This window comes from Marmota monax, unplaced genomic scaffold (assembly GCF_021218885.2).
Source record: "Marmota monax isolate L192 unplaced genomic scaffold, Marmota_monax_Labrador192_F-V1.1 WCK01_AAM20220418_F8-fsc00005, whole genome shotgun sequence".
Taxonomy (NCBI): Eukaryota; Metazoa; Chordata; class Mammalia; order Rodentia; family Sciuridae; genus Marmota; species Marmota monax.
The window spans coordinates 26074201-26087870 of NW_026692254.1; the positions used below are offsets into that span (position 1 = coordinate 26074201).

General features: G+C 37.9%; 1 non-coding gene across 1 annotated transcript; it reads left to right on the forward strand.

The window, feature by feature from the left end:
* Nucleotides 1-3173: 3173 nt before the first annotated feature.
* Nucleotides 3174-3246, forward strand: Trnaa-cgc (transfer RNA alanine (anticodon CGC)). The gene has a single exon. It is a non-coding gene; the product is annotated as a tRNA-Ala (tRNA).
* The last annotated feature ends 10424 nt before the right edge of the window (nucleotides 3247-13670 follow it).

Below are 13670 nucleotides of genomic sequence, written 5' to 3' on the forward strand. Positions count from 1 at the left end.
TCTGTCCATCTCCCAAGGCAATCCACTGGGCCAGCAAGCAACCTCTTCCACTAGTGAAACTTCATCAACATCAAGGTCAAGCCAGCTTCCTCTGGTTGAACTCCAGAACACGTGTCAGGCTGATCCAATATCTAGCCCCTGTGTTCCTTGTCACTGGGTGAAGAGGAACCTATTTTTGATTTAATTAATTATTTGGTTTGTTTATTTTGAAGCAATCCATATTGTCTTATTTAGATGCATCCATAGTGCCAACAAAGATTTTCAACTTTTCCTCTCTTACCAGACTCTGGAGATGTGATAATGCAATATTTCAAGAGACTGTCAGAATAACTGATTAGAAACTTTGCTGATTAAAGAAATGTTTGATAAAGTACCTATTCCTCTCAATTTCACATGTGTCCCTTCGGTATGATAAGTTGCCCTCCCTGCTAGAGACAGACATCTCATTAGATTTTTTCCTTTGGTCTTCCTAATATGTGAATTTTATCTCTCTCATGTTTAGAAAAATGGTAAGAACTATTTCTGGTTCCTTCTACCTACCTATAGGCTAGAATTAATAGTTTAGAAGCCAACATCTGAAAAGCCATGGGCAGTGCTAAAAAAGATATCAATCTGGGAAGAAGCTAGAGAAGAATAACAAAAAGTAGTATAAAATGTGGAGTTTCAATTAGGATAATTTAATATGGGAAAGAAATTGCTTGTGCATATAATAGACAACTGGAAAATCTTTCCTAAATATAAAAGCCCAAATTCAATATATGTCTGGCCTTTTATGTGCCAGACATTGGCTAGATGATGAAAGATGGAAAGATAAGGCATAATTTTTTGTACCCTGATTAGGATGGGAGATACGTGAGAGTCATAAAAAAATTATATTACTGTTGCACTGGATGTTGCTTTGTTTAGGACTGGGGGCTGAGAAAACTATTGAGAAGGACATTGAAAAAGGAGTAGGAGTTTGCAGCATGAATTTGAGAAAAAAAATTACCAGTTTAAATGCAAGCAGGATAGTGTAACCCATTCAGAGGGAATATGCTGAGAAATGGCCGAAGGGACCAAAGTCCGCCACCTTCCACTACACTTTGGCATATAGAAGAGATTCAGGGATTCACTTCAGGAGCACTTAATAAATTATACCAAGCTAAAAGATAGCCAGATGTGAAATCAAAGAATATCTCAGAAAACACTGAAGAATCAATTTTAAAGTACTTATCATTTATTAGGGTTCGGTAAGCGACTGTATGTCATATAAAAATGTGAAAAAAAAATCCCATTTCCCATATGCCAGAAATAATCACTTGAAAGACATAATGGAAGTAAAATTACCTTTGCAAAAATAAGCCAAAAAAAGAAAATCAACTACCTACAAAAGCACAAAAGAACTACCTAAAAGAACACAAAAATTATATATGAAGGAAACTACAAAATTGGAAGTAAATAAAGGATTAGAGAAAACAATTTCTGTATGGGAAGACTGAGTTTTTCCTGTGTGTGAGGATTCCATATAACATGCCTCGTGAATATGACATAATTCAAAATTTCATTTAGATATTTTGAATATTATCCAAAATGATTATAAAGTTCTTCTAGAACAAGAAATAGCTGTGTTTTGGGAAAAAAGAAAAATGGGGTATTTATTAACCTTGACAGATACTTTTAAAGCCATGATAATTTCATAAGCATGACATTGGCCCAAGAATCAAGAGACAGCGCCTAGGGACACTGAATGGGAAGTCCAGACAGGGCACTACAAGGCAATGTGGCAGGGTTTTATTGGCCAATAAAAGATACTTCCAAAATGTTAAACTACTTATAAAACAAATGAAACCTTAGTGTACACATACATCCAAATAAATCCCAGTTACTTTGAAGAATTAAATGTAAAAACAATTCAAAGAAAATACAGATAAATATCTTTAAACTCTCTAAATGGGGAAAAAAATCTTCTAAGCAAAAGAGCAATAAAGGAAACCACAAAGGAAACACTAATAAATGTAAGTATATAAAAATGCAATTTTTTCATACATCAATATTAAAAGTAGGCAAAATATAAAAGCATGTGAAAAACTGGAAATATCTGCAATGTATTGAATAAGAGGAAGGTTAATGTCATTAGTATATAAATGGCTCCCGAAATCCAATAAAATTATTAAAGATAAATAGGAAAGCTTAAAAAATAATGAGCAAAGGAAATAAAATAAAATTCATGAAAGAAATATATAAAAGATTGCACATTTATGTGGGATCTAAAAATAAAGTGAAACAGAGAGTAGACTGGTACTCACCATGAAGGGAGATAAGGAGAGATGTTGGTCAAAAGATGTAAATTTTCAATTTAGTAGTAATAATAATGCAGGAAATATTTTATAAAAGAGTTCTTAAAAGTGTGTAGATCTCACTAGTAATAAAAGGAAAAGGAAAATATGCCTATCAAATCAGCAATCATTTAAAAATAGGATACTTAATTGTGGTGGCAGTTAGATAATACTTATATGCAGATACACAATTGCTATTGGTGAGCAAGGCTCTGACCTTTGAAGAAAGCAATGTGCATTATGCACAAGAACACTAAAATATACCAAGGTTCCACTTTCAAGGTCATACGCTAAAAGCATTTTATAGCCTTTTTTTTTAATTTTTATTTTTTTTATTGGTTGTTCAAAACATTACAAAGCTCATGACATATCATCTTCCATACATTTGATTCAAGTGGGTTATGAACTCCCATTTTTTGATTCTGCAACTTGTATTTTATAGCCTTTTAGCCTCTCAAAAATATCCACAAAAATGATGTAAAGAAAATGAAACACAATCAAAATCTCTATTTTCCATGAAACTAGGGACTATCTTTAAATGTGAAAATAATGTGTGAGATCAAAGTGCAGATGGAAAAAAAAATTTTTAATGATTAGCAAGGTATAAGAAACTCCTAGGGACTAACTGGAGATAGTTCATGGAAAGTTCCTGTTGGGACCAGACTCCTGTTGTTTTCCTACTCCATCATCATCCGTGTGCTAATTCACTCTTCCAGTTTCGTTTCATGGTCACACGATGACTGCTCCAACTCCAAACATTATATCCGTGTTCTAGTCAGGAAGAAGGAAAGAGGGGAGATCAAAATTCACTTATATGCCAACTGAGTCATTCCTATTACAAAGCTTTCCTCTAGGGCTGGGGATATAGCTCAGTTGGTAGAGTGCTTGCCTCGCATGCACAAGGCCCTGGGTTCAATCCCCAGCACCACCAAAAGACAATGACAACAAATGCAGAGAGGTAAAAAAAAAAAAAAAAGCTTTACCCTTTAAATAACTTCCATTTACAAATCATCAACCACCCTATCTAAAAAAGATGCCATGAATACACTTCCTCAGCTGGAAACATTATCATCACCTAATATATAGAAGATTATTGCTAGGCAAGAAAGGGAGGATGGACTATGTTTAGAAAACTTGCAGATTTTGCCTCAGAAAGTCATTAGATGATGCATAAAAATGAAGAATTCAAAGAGCAATATATAAACATTATTTGAAAACAGGCCACCAGAAATTATTATAATTTTAAAGGTTTCTTTTTTGGGGAAAGAAAAGCAAAGAAGAGGAACTAGAAGCAATTATTCTCTTTTTCTTATATTTTTTCAGCATCTTTGACTTTTATATTAGGGACATGTCCTAATTTACTAAAAGAAAATATAATTTAAAAATTCAAATGAAACCAAATAACCGAAAGGTATATGAAAAAAAAAAGTTTAACATCACTTAATCATCAGGGTAATGCAAATCAGGGTCACCATGAGATAATACCTCACCCCAGTAAGAATGACTGTTATCAACAAGACAAAAGGTAGCAAGTGCTGGCAAGGATGTGGAGAAAAGGGACCTCTGGAACACTGTTGGAAGGAATATCAGTTAGGGTAGCCATTATGGAAAACAACATGGAGATTTTTCAAAATATAGAATTACCATCTGAACTAGCCATTTCCTTAATGGTAAAGAGCCAAAGAAAATGAACTCAATATGTGGAGGAGACATCTGCACACCCATGTTCATTGCAGCACTGTTCACAATAGCTAAGAAATGGGAACAACCTAAGTGTCCATCAACTGATGAGTGGAAAAAGAAACTGTGGTACATATACACAATGAAATATTATTCATCCATTAAAAAGAACAGAATCCTGTCATGTGACAGAACCGGAGTGGAACCGGAGATTGTTAAGTAAAATAAGCCAGGCACAAAAAGACAAGAACCCATGATCTCACTCACAAGTGGAGTTTAAAAAGTTGATCTCAAAGAAGTCGAGAGCAGAATGGTGGTTCTTAGAAGCTAGAGAGTAGGTGACACGGAGCCATCGGGAGAGGCTAATCCACGTGTACTAAATTCCAGCTAGACAGGGATAAGAAGTTCTTGTGTGCAACTGCACAGCAGAAGTACCATAGATGACAACAATATACCACACAATTCAAAAAGCTAGGAGAAAGGATTTCTAAAGTTTTCACCCATAAAGAAATGATAAATATTTGAGGAGATATGTATGCTTAACCTGATTTGAAGATTATACGTATACACAAGTATCAAAACATCCCATGTTATTGCATTACTATGTGCAATTCTTATGTTTTTAAGTACCAGTTAAAAAGATAATCTAAATTTTAAAAATTCAGTTTCAAAAAAATCATCAAAAATGAAGAATGTTTTAATCTCATTAGTAACCCAGTTCAAAGGAAAATTAAAAGAACAGCAAGATCTCACTTTAATTCATCAGTTTATAAAATATTAAAATAGCAATAATAGCAAACATTGGCTCAGGTGTACAGAGTCAGGTCCTCAAATAGTGTGGATGGGAGTGTAAATTGGTACAACATTTTTAGAGATAAGTTAAGCAGTTTCTATTAAAATTTAAAATGTGCAGATTCTTCAAACCAGAAATTTCATGTCTAGGTATCTACCCTAGGAAAACACTTGGCACAGATGCAAAATGATACATTTAAGGGTTCTTGTAGTATAAGAATAGAAAAAAAAATGTTTAAAACAACACAAATGTCCATCAGTTCAAAAATGACTTGACATGTCACCGTGACTCTCAATGCAGTGTTTTTCAAAGGAAAGAAGTTATATATTTTGTTATGGAAATATCTCCTAAATCTATATCATTAAGTAAAAAAATAAATAAATATAGACTATGTGCAGTTGAAAATACACAAAGAATTTCATATTTCTATACCCATTATAAAGTCTGAATGGGTGGTCCTTCAACTGAACATCGTGGTTTCCTTGATTGAGAGGAATCCAATTAGAAAAGAAAGGGAAGGGACAGAAGACACATCAGAAGTTTGATCTATCAATATCATTATTCTCAAAGTATCTTTTTTTATGAATATACCACAAACTTAAGAACAATGTCAGGCAGTCTCCTAAAAAATAGAAAAACCCTTGAAGAATCTGCAGACCCAAGAGCCACAGCTGGAGCTTGGCTTGACTGTGCTTCCTGATTCTGAAGCAAGTTCCTCTGAGGGAGGACACCAGCATTACCACTGCAACAGTCTGAAGTAGTCATAAAAACAACCAATTTTTCACTTTACCTATTTTTGAAATGTTTGTTTTAATTGAGTGATTAGCCAGTTTTGTTAAGGAGGTGATTACAGACATAAATTATCTTTCGAAAGCAGTACTTGAAAAAAAATACAAATGTAAACAAAACCAAACATTAAAACAACAACAACAATTCAAATCCAACTGTGCAGTTATTTTAAGAACAAGATATATTCAGTCAAATGCAAGCACAGCTAACCCTTTATTGAACTGAAATCCACCTCTTGCTTTTTCCGGACCAATTGGTCCTTGACTTTAGATATTGCAACTGTTACATCCGGACAAGGTGTGCTGTCAACATGTACATGGAGTTCTGATTTCCAGCCCATGTTTCAAGCATGCAACAGTGCTCTTACATCACCAGGGTGTTGTTGATTTGCTCCATTGCAATTTGTTAAGTTAAGAGCACACTTAACGTCAAGCCTAGCAGATGTCCTAAAGCCTCACACAATACAGGAAACTGCTCAGTTTATCTATTCTTCCATCTTGCACACAACCCCCAGAAAGAAGGGAAAGAATGGTATTACCCATGCAAGAGAGCAGGATAAAATTCAAGAGGTCAGAACACATAATTATGTGGTCAAGAGTTTTTCTCCTACAAATTCTGGAGGACTAAAACACCCCACTCATATTATGTCCTATCAAATATTTGAAATATTTCAGATGGAATCCAGAAGCCAGGTTGGGATCCTCTTTATTCTCTCTTTCAGAGGTAGTAAGGAAATTTCAGAGACAAGCTCAATGCGTGTAGAATTCTAGAGCAAGGTATCTGCAGCGTTTGCACATCGCACTGGAGTTAACTTTTTGCTACCTTTGCAGAGTTTGCGGATGAGAGGAAAGTAACTGCTCTCTGTTTTTAATAAAATGTTCATCCATTGTAAATTGCCCCCAAAACATCATGAGAGGCAAAAAATAGCTGCCTCCCCATTTCTATTGTCCTTGGCAACAAGTTTAACTGCTCAAAATTAATTTTGCAAGTAATTGCACCTTATAAACAGCATCTCTGTAAACCATGGAGTATAACCTCCAATACACAGCAAAGAAAATTCCTAAGTGACCAATAAAGATGTTGCTGGGTGTCTTCCTGCTAATAACAGGGACCAGCTTCCAGGATGCTTCAGTTTTTTCTATGAGTGTTCCTGAAACTCTCACATTTTTATCCTCTCAACTCAAATGTAAAGAAAGATTTTGTTTTTCTTTTTTCCCCTATGCTACCACTAAAGAATCAACAGAGTATGCAAAAAGGAAGTGATAGTTATGCATCGTACTTAATATGTGTGTTCCTGTACATGCAGTTTAATCAATACAGCAAACAGTATGATGTATGTGTCACAGGAGGGGAAATTGCAGCCTAGGGGCATACAGTCTATAAGTGGAAGAACTAGGAAATAAAACCTGAACATTACAGACTCCACTAAAATCCCATTTACCAAGGCCAAATCTCAAATCTGATGCCCTTCTTGTTTGTAATGAGTGAGAGAGCACCCCCACCCACCCACCCATCCGGTTCATCTCTGGTCAAGAGGGCCAGAAGAAGCCACAGGATATGAGAGGTGAAGATCCCAGAAGTGGTGTTTCTCCAACTTCTGGCAACCCCAGGAGGCCTCAGGTCATGCTGAGTGCTGATTAAAGATGACATTGATCCTGTCTTGACTCCCACCCTTCCCAGTGCCAAAATTCTTTACAGCCCAAGCTCAGCATTTGTCCTTTGTCCTTCAAAGCCAATTCAGAGAACTTCCTGTGCATTCAGCTCTTCTCATCCCACCAGTTGAAATTCAGCCCTTTCTCGATTTCCCTGTAGCTTTTGGCTTATATGGATATCATGCCCTTAGCATCCACCCTCTGTTTGGTGTCATGGTTTGCTGTGAACCTGTCTGCACCCGCCTCCCTAAATATTAAACTTCATGCGGGAGGGGCCCAGCTTTCAGACAGGGTCTCCGTAAGTAAGCACAATGATCTGCACATGTTGAGTCCTTAATAAATAAAACTCACTGAATTGAATTGCATTCAGTTGGTAAAAGGAAACTTCTATAATGGTGCCGTTTTATATAGGTTTTATAATGCTTATAAAACACTTAAACTGTACATGCAGTCTGAAAAATATTTCATGTCATGTATCATTTAGTCCTCACAACTGCCTTACAAACCCCAACAGAAATGCTGCATTATTTCTTGCTGTGCGGATGAACAAATAAGGACTCAAACAATGCATAGTTACATACCGTTATACATAGTAACATTCCAAATAGTTACATACTATTGGGTGAGTTAGTGATGGGGGCCACATTCAATCCCAGTCTCAATTTGTAATCTAGGGCTCACATTTCTTCACTATCCTAGGTACTTTTTTTTTTTTAGAGAGAGAGAGAAAGAATTTTTAATATTTATTTTCTAGTTTTTCATTGGACACAACGTCTTTGTTTGTATGTGGTGCTGAGGATCGAACCCAGGCCGCACGCATGCCAGGCGAGCACGCTACCGCTTGAGCCACATCCCCAGCCCTCTTAAGTACTTTCAAGGAAGCAGACATTGCCAGCCTTCTCCCTGTCCTGTCCCCTCCCATCTTCCCTGAAAGCATGACCCCCTGTGGCACAAACAGCAAAGGGAGCATGCAAGGTTCTCTCACTCTGCCTCGATTTCCTTGTACTTTCCTGTGAGCTTTCTTGGGAGCACTTGCTCAACAGATCATTCAGGACCCCATTTATTTTATTGATGGTATTTATTCTTTATAGAAAGAAAAAAATAATATATATGAATATGAAACTTGTTGGGGAAAGTCTTTTTGTCTCCTTTTTATTACAATCTCAAGGTATTAAAAACTGCCTTCCTTAAATGTGCATTTCTGGGGGGTTCTGGGTTTTTAACCATGAAAAGTACATTTCTGGAAGATGACTAAGCTTTCCTCCACACCTACACTCCTGGGGTCAGCAGGGTAGAGGACTCTGCAAATTCCATCCAGCTGAGGTCCACCAAAGCCAGTCTGTGCCAAGACCCCAGGGAGCCAGCAGGAGCAGCAGCCGCATTGGTTGGTGCTGCCAACACTCCCGTTGTTTCAATGGGAGGTGCCTCTTGTACTCCAGCTCCTCTTTCAAATAGAAAAACTTGTTCTTGATGTAATTACAGTGATAACGCCGTGTAGCGTGACTAATCATTCCAAACCTGCTGCTGTTGCTGCACCTGGGGCTGCCTCCACCACCCTTTATGCAGTTCCAGTCATCATCCAAGGGCAGAGGGCATATTCTGTGGCTTTTCTAACCCCTCAGAGAGTTGTGAAAAGCTGGGAGTTGGTCAGCCTGGTCACCTGTGGTTACTTCTCCATTGGACCTCAACTTCTTCTGGGTTCCAGGGATTCTGTTTACCTGGAACACTTTCTACAAAGACTCAGGATGGGACAGCAGGTCAGATCTGATTTGACTCCTTCAACCACAGCATATTTGGCCTTTCATCTAATTCCACAGTGATGAACTTTGAGATGTGCAACACAGACCCTGTAATGACTCAGCCCTGACACTAATCACAATAAGAATTTGGGAAAATGGCTGTGCTTTCCTGGGTCTCAGTTTTCCCATCTGTAATAAGAGGTTTGGAATGACTGACCTCTCCAGATTCCAATCAGCTCAACTTGTAATTTACAGCCATATATGTTTCTGTTTCCTGGCTGTCCTGCTTGTGAGAGTATTCCTACCTGCCTCACTTTGTTCTCCAGGATAAAGGATGCTCTGTGATAAGTATAGAAGACATTTGGGGAAAACACAAATATCGCGGAGCTACAATAACTCTTATCACTACTCAGAGCAGTCAGGGATGCCACCATCAGCAGCTTTGCCACTGTGGAATCTCTGGGCTCCTTTTAGAGGGTGATTAGGTTTTCTTAGGGGTTCCCATGCATTCTTTACCTTTGGAGTCCCTGTGCCTTCTTTTGACCACCAAATTGAATCCTTACTGAGAAGTGGGTAATGTTTAAGAAGAGAGAAAAAAGTAACTCTACAGTTGTCAATGTCAGAGAACTCTCCCAGACCAGCTAGTACAACCAATGTGATAAACAAGTATCTCTTCTATAATATTCACCCTCAGTTTGAATGCCTCCAATGGTGGGGAACTCACTACTTTTCCATGTATACCATCTAATAAATTGAAGTATCATAAGTCTTCCTTGGATTTCACTGAAGTTGGTCTTTCTGAAGTTCCTAAATATTGGTTCTAACTTTGCCCTATGAGGCTGCACACACTCCTGCCAATCTCTCCATCCTGACCCACATCTACCATATATGGTCCTTCCTGCCCTTGGTCCCATTGCCTCAGTTGCTACTGGGCATGCCACCATACCTGGGGGCAGCCTTCCACACGTCCTCTCTCCTGGCCACATCTCTTGTAAAGGGAAGAAGCAAGTTGGGGTCTGATTAGCATGGGGATATGTCACCACCTCCCATAATCTGAACATCATAAAGAGAAATGATTTCAGGGCCACAGTGAGAGATACATACTCAGAATTAACTGCATAGTTTTAACTAATTAATAAAGCACTTTCATAACAGTTACCTCACTCAATCTTCAATTTTACCAGATGAGATAAGAAGTTTTATTAACACCAATTATCTGTTAAAAAGGGATCTGAGGCTCAGGGAGGCTAGGTAGCCTGTTCGTGAGAACACTACTCATGAGTTCAAATTCCTGAAAGCTTCCTAAGTATTTCCAAATGCTCCTGGATGCTTGCTTCATGCCCAGCCCTAACCTTCATCCTCATCTCAACCATTTTCTTATACTAAGAAGGGTACATGAACCCATGCACCCTGGTTCTGTAGACTCCGTACAACTTTCTTCTTTTTTAAATTAATTTAACATTTATTAAATGGCCAATTTGAGATAGGTGATAGTCACTTTCCTTTTTGTATTGGTGCATTATAATTATACATACTAGTGGGATTCATTATTGCATATTAATACATACACACAACATAACAATTCGGCCAGGTTTTTCCCCAGTACCTCCCCTTTCTCTCCCTACTGCTCTCCCCTTGGTCCATTTTCTCTGTTTTACTGGTTTTCATTCTATGTTCACTTTTATTTTCTTTTTTTCTCTCTAGTTTCTACTTATGAGAGAAAATATAGAAACCTTGACTTTCTTAGTCTTACTTATTTCACTTAACATAAAGCTCTCAAGTTCCATCCATTCCCTACAAATGACATACTTTCATTTTCCTTTATGGCTGAATAAAACTGTATTGGGAACATACATCACATTTTCTTTATCCATTCATCCACTGATAGACACCTAGGCCGGTTCCAGTTTGTCTATTGTGAATTGTTCTACTATATGTATGTATGTATGTAGGTATGGCTGACTTTAATTCTTTAGAGTAAATGTGAAGAAGAGGCATAGCTGAATCACATAGTAGTTCCATTCCTTGTCTCTTGAAGAGCCTCCATACTGATTTCCATAATGATTGTACTAATTTACAATTCCACCAACAGGGTAAAAATGTTCCTTTTCCTCCACATCCTTTCCAGCATGTATTATTATTTGTATTCTTGATAACTGCCATTCTAAATGGAGAGTTGAAATTCCAGTGTAGCTTTGATTTGCATTTTGATGACTGCTAAAGATATTGAACATTTTTTCATATATTTGTTGGTCATTTGTATCTCTTCTTTTGAAAGTGTCTGTTTAATTCATTTGCCCATTTATGAATTGGGTTATTTGACTTTTTGTGTTATTTGTTTTGTTTTTTGGTAGTAAGTTTTTTTTTTTTAATCTTTTAATACGTTCAGGATAGTAATGCAGTTAGACAGCTGTCCTCTTGCATCTTGCCTTTACCTCCCAGACCATCCACTCCTGGGCTCATCTGCTGCTTTTGCACCTCTTAACTAGCATCATCCCAGTTCTACCTGGCCCATCCCCACTAGCAGCTGCGTGCTGCTCCAGCTCTTCCCTGTCATCACCACCAACCTTCCTCCCCTTCAAAGGGGAAAAAACAATCCACTTTATCTCCCCACCTCATTTTCACGCTTGCCTTTAATGGCCTTACTCAGCAACTTCTTCCAAATAGCATCTGTAATATCCTATTTTCTACCACCACTTTTACCAGCCAAGTGTGATTCTGTAAATAAAGAAATCTGGTTCTGAGGGCCAAGAAGTGTATGATTCCAATAAGCTGCCAGGAAGAATTAGAAGCTTGAAGCCCCTTGTGTGGGAGGGACTGTGAGGGAGGGTGCTGCCCTCCAAGCAGATGCTTCTCGGAAGGTTTGAGGCCAGTAGATACACCCTTGCTGAATGTTTGCTATTGCTACTGTTTCCTGGCATTGCAAACTATTGCTTCCAGAAATCAAAATGATATATCACAAAAATGGTGAGCTCTACATGACTTTGCCTTACCTGTGTTTGTGAAGGAGTATGAAGTCAGAATTCCCTGTTTTGTGTCCACCCCCTACACATTCACGTCCACATGTGACTCTTAGGCACATGGCTCCATCTCACTGACCACATTTTCTTGACTTTAAAAATATAGATGCTTATATCTTTAAGTAGTGTTGCCAGAGAATAGAAAGAGATACTCTCTATAAACTTCTTAGCACATAGCAAGTGCTCAGAAATCAGTTATTAATTGTAATTCTCACAAGTTTGTTATAACTGGGAAACCAGAAGCTGCTTAGATCAATCCAAATATAGGTGATGAGGATGGAAAAGGTCTAAGAGATGCCTTTGCACTTCTACAGCAGCCAAGTCATTGGAAAGCCAGGCCAAGATGGGATTCATACAGACTATACTGGTACTTCACAGCCCACCAGAACCAGCATGCTGTTTAGTAGCCCTCAGATACACCCCCTACCCTTTCTTTGCCTGCTCTGTATTACACGGGGGTGACCACTACAAACAATGAATTCCAAATGCACTGCCTTCTGACTTCCAGTAGATCAATGGATCAATCAGCAAGAGAGGACAAAAACAAGCCAGGTTTTTTTCTACCTGTCTCTCTTTATGCTTTCAGTGATACTCCTGACAGTAGCTATGTCCAATGTGGTTCAAGACATCACTAGTATGCCCCTCTCCCCTTCTGCTCCAGTAGCCCCCGATCTTGTGCTTAGACAAAACTACCTTACCCCCTGTCCTTACAGGTAATGACTTCCTGCTATTGCTAATCTTGAATTTCCTCACTGTCCTCTGTTTGGTTTTGCTATGGTTTCAACACTTAGTAACTGGTTTCTTGTATTCAAGTTCCTCTGCTAAACTACCTGGCATGGGTTTTCTAACTATTCTGAGTGACACACAATCCAGACCCAAGAGGATTCTATTCATCCACATGCAATTTTACTTTCATAAGAAGAATTCATCAGACCAGATTTGGAGTGAAAACTATTCCTTAAATGATGACATTCCTTAGACCATGATCATAAGAGTTGGCCTTCCCTCAGAGATCATCTGATACAAATTTTCCCCCCAACACCCCTGTCTACACACACTCTCTCTCTTTTCTTCCCCTAACAAGGAAGCCAAAGTTCTAAGAGTCTGAGAGACTTGCCCAAGGTCATTCAGTTTGTATCTCCTTTTCCCTGTGGATATTTTTCTTAGGTGAGTTGAATACTTGCATCTCCATAGCTCAGACATATATTTTTATTTTGCTTGAAGGGTTTTATATTTATCTATATTTACATATATATATTTCTTGAAGGGCATGTTGCAACTTTGCATCTTTACATTGCAAATAAGTGTCAAATTCTACTAGGTCAAATATAAATAGTAGACAATGGTATGACAGAGCTCTGCTGGAGTACTAAATTCATGCCATTGGGTCCCTATATAAATAAATATAGATGCAGAAATACATATTTAGATAGAGAAAGAGACATAGATGCAAAGAAAAGAACAGATACAGATATAATGTTCTCCCTGTAGGTCATTACTAGGTTTTAAAAGGAATGAAAACAGCACAATTTTTCATTCCCCATGCACAAATCATCACTGAGAAGGAGCCCAGCAGCTTCTCTATAAACTTGTCTTAGAGATTTGAAATGCACCAAGGTCTCTATCTTGATGACCCAAGTGAAAAAGTTGAAGGGTAGAGTGAACTTTGTTGACAGGTAGAA